Source organism: Chrysochloris asiatica, unplaced genomic scaffold, assembly GCF_000296735.1.
Source record: "Chrysochloris asiatica unplaced genomic scaffold, ChrAsi1.0 scaffold00083, whole genome shotgun sequence".
In the NCBI taxonomy this organism is placed as follows: Eukaryota; Metazoa; Chordata; class Mammalia; order Afrosoricida; family Chrysochloridae; genus Chrysochloris; species Chrysochloris asiatica.
This window is the reverse complement of record NW_006408601.1, coordinates 2,519,904-2,527,157: the sequence shown is the minus strand read 5'-3', so window position 1 is coordinate 2,527,157 and position 7,254 is coordinate 2,519,904.

Sequence of the window (7,254 nt, the reverse complement as noted above, 5' to 3'; positions counted from 1 at the left end):
GTTCTCCCATGTAAACTATCACATAATTCACAATAAAACATTTAAGAAAAAACAAAACAAAACCCTGTACAGGGTCGCTATGATTTGGAACTGACTCCACAGCACATAACCACCAACTACCTGGAATGGAATGTGATATACAGCAATCAAAAAGCAAGAATTACTGCTGCACACATGTAAATGACTCTCACTAATATAATGTTTCATGGAAGGAACCAAATACAAAATAATATATACTGTATGACTTTATTTACCTGAAATTCAAAACAGGAAAAATTAGCCTATTGTGCTAGACATACTATACTATGACTAACTTTTGTTAAGTACCATCGAGTCAGTTCCAACTCATAGTGACCCTGTACAGGGTTTCAAAAGAACATTTGGTAGGTTTGAACTGCTGACCTTGTGGTTCAAAGTCTAGTGCTGAGCCTATAGCACCACACCAGGAGTCCTGGTTAATATTTGTTGTTGTTATGTGCTGTGGAGTCGGTTCCGACTCATAGCGGCCCTGTATAGGGTTTCCGAGGTTGTAAATCTTTACAGGAGCAGAAAGCCTCATCTTTCTCCTGAGGAACAGCTGGTAGTTTTGAACTGCTGTTCCTGAGGTTAGCAGCCCGATTCGTAACCACTACTCTACCAGAGCTCCTTTGATTAACATTAGGAAGAAGTAAAGAGTAGTGGCTAGAAGGAGTTCGGAGAGAGTTTTCTGAGACTTGGGTAACATTTTGTTTCTTGGCCTGGGTGGTGATTACCAAGGAGTGCTCATTTGTGATAACTCATTGTATAGTTATGGTTTGGGTACATTTCTATGTGTATATTATACTTCAATGAAAATATTTTTTAAAACCCATATGCACAGAAATGAACATATAGGAGATGAATTAAAAAGATTTACTTTTAGTATATTAAACCAAGTACCTATAGGCAAAAGGAGCTCTGATAGCATAGTGGTTACGAATTGGGCTGCTAATCTGAGTCAGCAGTTCGAAACTACCAATGGTTCCACAGGAGAAAGATGAGGCTTTCTGCTCTTGTAAGGATTTACAGCCCTGGAAACCCTATACAGCGTCGCTATGAGTCCGAACCGACTCCATGGCACATAATCATCATCACCACCACCTATAGGCAGAGGTGAATGGGAGAAAGAATGAAGGAAGTAAAGGTGAAAATATATAAATTTATTTTCATTTCCTCTATCTGTAAGCCCTATCTATCCATATACTTATGTGCCTGCATGACAGAGAATTGTTTCATTATGACCTTTCTAGCTATGGTCTTGTAATTCTCACAAAATGATTGGGTGGGATTATGCTAATAAGGTGCTTGTGGTCCACCAAGGGAATTGATCAGTTAGCTAAAGCAAGTAAGATACATGGAATATTTGTGGGGTGGAAATATGCAAATAAGGTACATGGAACACTTAAAGGGAGCCAATCCTAGAGGATAAACTGGGGGCTGAGGGTAGGGGCCTTATTGCCATCAAGAAGAAATACTTTTGGATCCAGGTTCCCTGTGCTGAGAGCCTCCTAGAGAGAACTTTAACACTGGAGAGGTAAGCTAGCAAGAAGGGAAGCAAGCATCAGTGGCAGAGAAATGGCCGAAGCTAAACCAGGAGACTAGCAAAAAACAGTGAAGTGAGTTTCCCAGACCACAGAGCAAGATGACTACAGTGGATGTGCTGAACCACTTTGGGCAGGAGGCTTGCTGGTTGAATAGGTGCCTCCTGACACTTGTTGGTGGACCTAGGTTTGGAGACCCAAGGAGCAGTGCTTTGGGTTTGAGACTTCCTGGGATATATAACATAACGGGGTACCTGTGGGCACCAATCAGTGGAACTAAAGAAAGAGCTACAACACTTGCCTGTGCAGGCCAGAAGACAGGCCCAAGCAAGGACCCAGGCCAAGGGCCAAGAAGAAGCTGTCCTGAATAAAGAATTATATCCTGAGTTGTTCCTAACATGTAACCTCTTTCTTCCCTAATAAACTCCATAATTGTAAGTATGGTTAGTGAGTTCTGTGTGACCATTGCAATGCATTATTGAGCCTAGTAAGGAAGGAGAGGGTGTCATGGGAGTGATGGCTGGTGTCAACATTGGTTAAAAAAAAATTAATGGAGAGTGGAGGTATGCATGGATGACTTCTGTTTCATTGGCTTTAACCTTGTGCTGATGCTGATAGTGATTCTATTCTCTCCCCCTGAAGTTAGGTGAAGTCTAACAATGCTGCCACCATTTTATATTATTTATCTATCTGTTTTTGTTGCTTAGTGCCATCGAGTTGGTTCCAACTCAGCGATCCTGTGTAGGGTTTCTGAGGAATGGCTGGTGGGTTTGAACCACCAACTTTGCAGTCCAGTGCATTATCCTGCAGCACCACATCAAAACTTCTATCTACTTATCTATGTATCTATCTGTCATCTATTTCCTTGCTTTGTGTTTATCTATTCTCTCTTTTTTATAATTAATCTGTTGTTGTTGTTAAGTGCCATCGAGTCAATTCTGACCCATAATGACCATATATAGGGTTTCCAAGGAGCAGCTGGTGAGCTTGAGCTACCAACCTTGCAGTTCAAATGACTTTGCAGTCTGATGCATTAGCCCACAGCACCACAACAGGACTCTAGAAAGTGTTTATCTTCCAAATGTTTTCCATTTTTTCTCCTCCAAATGTCTACCTCTTCAACTTGTTTTTCCTTCTAATATCATGAGCCCTTCCAATCTAATCTTTGTATTGGCACATGACTTATCTTATCTTTCTAAAATACAAATTAAATCACATGTACTTCAATAACTTACCATGCCCAACAGAAAAAGTCAAGAGTCCTTTGTGAAATCTGACAGATCTTTCAAAACCTGACTTTTGACATATTTTTATCTGTTTCCTCATTCATATCCTCTGTTTTAATTGTGTTGAATTACTTGTTGTTCTGACCCACAGACCATGGTCTTTTATTCCCCCATGCATACACACATGCAGCATTTTACCAGAGTAACTATCGGAGTGAAGAAAATATTACCACTGTTCTGGCAAGATGTGGCTGCTTGCTGTGTGTGTTCATTCTTCTGGAAGAGCTACAAAGATTTATTCAGGAAAAAAAAATTGACAAGATGAAGTAGAGGCTGGGGTACGAGGAGAGTAGCAAATATTCCCCTGATTTGTTAAAAAAAAAAAAAAAAAAGTATATTTGTTAAGTTAGGTTTAGCTGCCATGACCCAAAATAATAGTGTCTTAAACAAGTTACAATTTTTAGTTTTGTTTTTTCATTTTAATAGATGATTTTGGGTAGACAGCTTAAAAATAGTATGGTGCTATACAAGGAGCTCTGGTAGTGTAGTGGTTTATGAATTGGGCTGTTAACCTCAAGATCAGCAGTTCAAAACTTCCACGGGAGAAAGATGAGGCTTTCTACTTCTTTAAAGATTTACAACCTTGGAAACCCAGTACAGGGTGGCTATGAGTTGGAACCGACTCCATGGCACAACACCACCACCACGATGGTGCTGTACAGTTATCAGGGACCAGGCTCTTTGGTCTTATTGCCTGATACTCTGAAACAGAGGTTATTCTCTTGTGAACTAGAATAGCTGCCCCAGCTCCCAGCATTGTCTACAATCTGGCCAACAGGAAGTAAGAAGTGATCAAAGTGAGAGCCCTTCTTCTATCTTTTAAAGGCAAGTTTCAAAAGTTTCACATTCCCATGATCTAGATCAATGGTACTCAAACAGCATAGATACTGCCATCACCATCCCAACCCACCACCAACTCCCAGGGACATTTGGCAATGTCTAGAGACATTTTTTATTGTCACAATTAATACTACTAGCATCTGTTGGATAAAGACCAGGAATATTGCTAACTATCTTACAATGCACAGGGCAGCTTCTCACAATAACAATAGATCCAGAAAAGGAAATATCCACAAACAAAAGAATGAAGTTGGGTCCCTTTCTTACACAATATAAAAAATTAACTCAAAATGAATCAAAGACCTAATTGTAAGTGTTAAAACAATAAAACTTTTAGAAGAAAATATAGGCATAAGAATTCTTGAACTTAGATTGGATAATAGCTTCTATGATATGGCATGAAAGCACAATCAAGTAGGGAAAAAAGGGCAATTGGAGTCCATCACACCTACAAAGCCTTGTGCTTCCAAGAGCACTACCAATAAGCTGAAAATAAAAATCATAGAATAGGAGGAAAATTTTGCAAATCATATAACTGAGGTTGTTGTTGTTGAGTGCCGTCGAGTCGGTTCCGACCCATAGTGACCCTGTACAGGGTTTCCGAGTGTGGGATTTGCAAATCAAAACAGTAATAAGATACCACTTTATATTCAGTAGGAAGGCTAGAATAGAAAATACATTAACAAGTGTTAGTGAAGATGTGGAAAAACTAGAACAATGATTTATTACTATTGGGAATGTAAAGTGCTTCAATTGCTTTATAAAGCAATTTGACAGTTCCTCAAAAAGTTAAACATAGAGGTACCATATGACCTAACAATTCTACTTCTAAATGTATATATATAAGAGAATAGAAAATATATGTTAACACAAAAGTTGTAAATAAATACTTGGTTATTTGTAATAACTAAGAAGTAGAAACAAACCGAATGTCTATCAAGTGATGAGTGGATTTTCAAAAATGTGTTATATTCATACAACAAAATATTATTCAGTCATAAAAAGGGATGAAATATTGATACACTCTATAATATGGATGGGTCTTGGGACATTATGGTAAGAAGGCAGACACAAAAAGCCCCGTATTATAAGATTCCAAAGCGTGGTTGTTGTTGTTAGTTGTCATGAAGTTGACCCTGACTCATGGAGACTTTATATATAAAAAGAATGAAACATTGCCCATGCCTGTGTCAGATTTAAGGAGCCCTGGTGGTTCTGTAGGATTAGCACTGTACCACTAACCTCAAGGTCAGTGGTTCTAATACACCAGCCATTCTTAGGGAGAAAGATGAGGCTTTCCGCTCCTGTAAAGATTCATAATCTCAGAAACCCTATACAGGGTCACTATGAGTCAGAACTGACTTGACAACACACAACCACCACCACTTAACAACAACAAACAACAAGTTCAGCACTTAACAACCACACACAGCAAATGAAAAGGAAAAGCCTCAAAACTGGACTGATAAACAACATAATCATAAATGTAAAAGAAATTGAAATTGTGAAGTATTTCATTCTATTTTGATTAATAATCAATACCCATGGAAGCTTGCTGTTTGTTGTTAAGTGCCATTGATTCAGTTCTGATGCAGAGCAACCCTGGTTAGGGTTTCTGAGGAGTGGCTGGTGAGTTTGAACCACCAAATTCATGGTTCATACTGACCTTGTGGTTTGAGTAGCCAACATTGTTGTTCACAGTCCTCTGCTGATCCTACAACGGCACACCAGAACTTATTTTCATAGTCAGGTATAATCCATATTGAAGGCTGTAATCTTTTATCCAAGTCATGTTCATTTTTGGCCAGCATGGTTGTGTCATTTGTCTATCATAGGTTGTTAATGTCTTCCTTCTATCTTGATGCTGTCTTCTTTTTCATATAGTCCAACTTCTTGAATTATTGGGTCAACATACAGATGGAGTAAGTGAGGTGAATGGATACAACCCTATCACAAGCCTTTTCCATTTTGAATTCCTCAGTGTTCCCTTGTTATGTTCAAATGTCTGCCTCTTGATCAATGTCCAGTTGATGCATGAGATCAATTAAGTGTTCTGAAATTCCTATTCATTGCAATTTTATCTATAATCTGTTAAGATTTACAGAGTTGAATACTTTAGTGTAGTTTTTAAAATGCAGATAAACAGTTTTTCTTATATTCTTTGCATTTGGCCAAGATCCATCTGACGTCAGCAATGATATCCCTCATTCCATTTCTTCTTCTGAAATTAGCTTGAACTACTGAAGTTCCTTGTCAATATATGACTATAGTAATTTTTCAATTCTCTTCAGCAGAATTTTGCTACATGTGGTATTAGTGATATTATTTGATAATGTCTGCAGTCCACAAGATCACTTTTCATTGCTTTTGTTGTTTTTGTTGTTGTTAAGTGCCGCCAAGTCGGTTCCAACCCATAGTGACCCTCTATAGGGTTTTCGAGGAGCAGCTTGTGAGCTTGAACCACCAACCTTGCAGTTCAAATGGTTTTGCAGTCTGGAGCATTAAACCACAGCAGTTCTTGTTGTTAGGTGCCATCAAGTCAGTACTGACTCAGAGCTACCCTATGCGTTCAGGATGAAGCACTACCTGGTCCTGCACCAACCTCACAATTGTTGCTATGCTTGAGCTCATTGCTGCTGCTACTATGCCATTCCATCTCGTTGGGGTCTTCCTCTTTTTCACTGACCCTCCACTTTACCAAGAATGATGTCCTTCTTCAGGGACTGGTTCCTCATGATAATATGTCCGAAGTATGCTCTCATACCTTAGAAGCCATACTGGCTTCTAGGGAGCATTCTTGCTGTACTCCTTCCAACACAAATTTGTTTGTTCCTTTGGCGGTTCATGGTACTTTCAATATTCTCCTCCAACACTATAACTCAACTGCATCAATTCTTCTATGGTCTTCATTATGTACTGTCCAACTTTCACATGCATATGAGGTTATTGAAAATACCAAGGCTTAGGTCAGGCACACCTTAGTCCTCAAACTGACATTTCTGCTTTTGAACACTTTAAAGAGGACTTGTGCAGCAGATTTGTCTAATGCAATATGGCATTTGATTTCTTGATTGCTGTTTCCATGAGTGTTGATTGTTGAACTGAAAAGAATGAAGTCTTTGACAAGTTCAAACTTTTCTCCATTTATCTTCATGTTATTTATTGCTAAAGATAATTCAGCTGCAACAGTACATGGACAGAGCTTCCAGAGGTTCAAGTAGGATTCAGACAAGGACGTGGAAAGAGGGGTATAACTGTTGACAGCAGATGGATATTGGCTGAAAGCAGAGAATACCAGAAAGATGTTTACCTGTGCTTTATTGAATGCGCAAAGGCTTTAGGTTGTGTGGATCATGGACAAACTATGGACAACATTGAGGAGAATGAGTATTCTGGAACATTTAATTGTGCTCATGAGGAACCTGTACATGGACTAAGAGGCAGTTGTTTAAACAGAACAAGGGAACACTGAATGTTTAAAATTAGGAAAGGGGTGTTCTAGGGTTGTATTCTTCTACCATACCTTTTTTTTTTTTTAAGGTTTTTATTGTGGATTGAGTGAAAGTTTT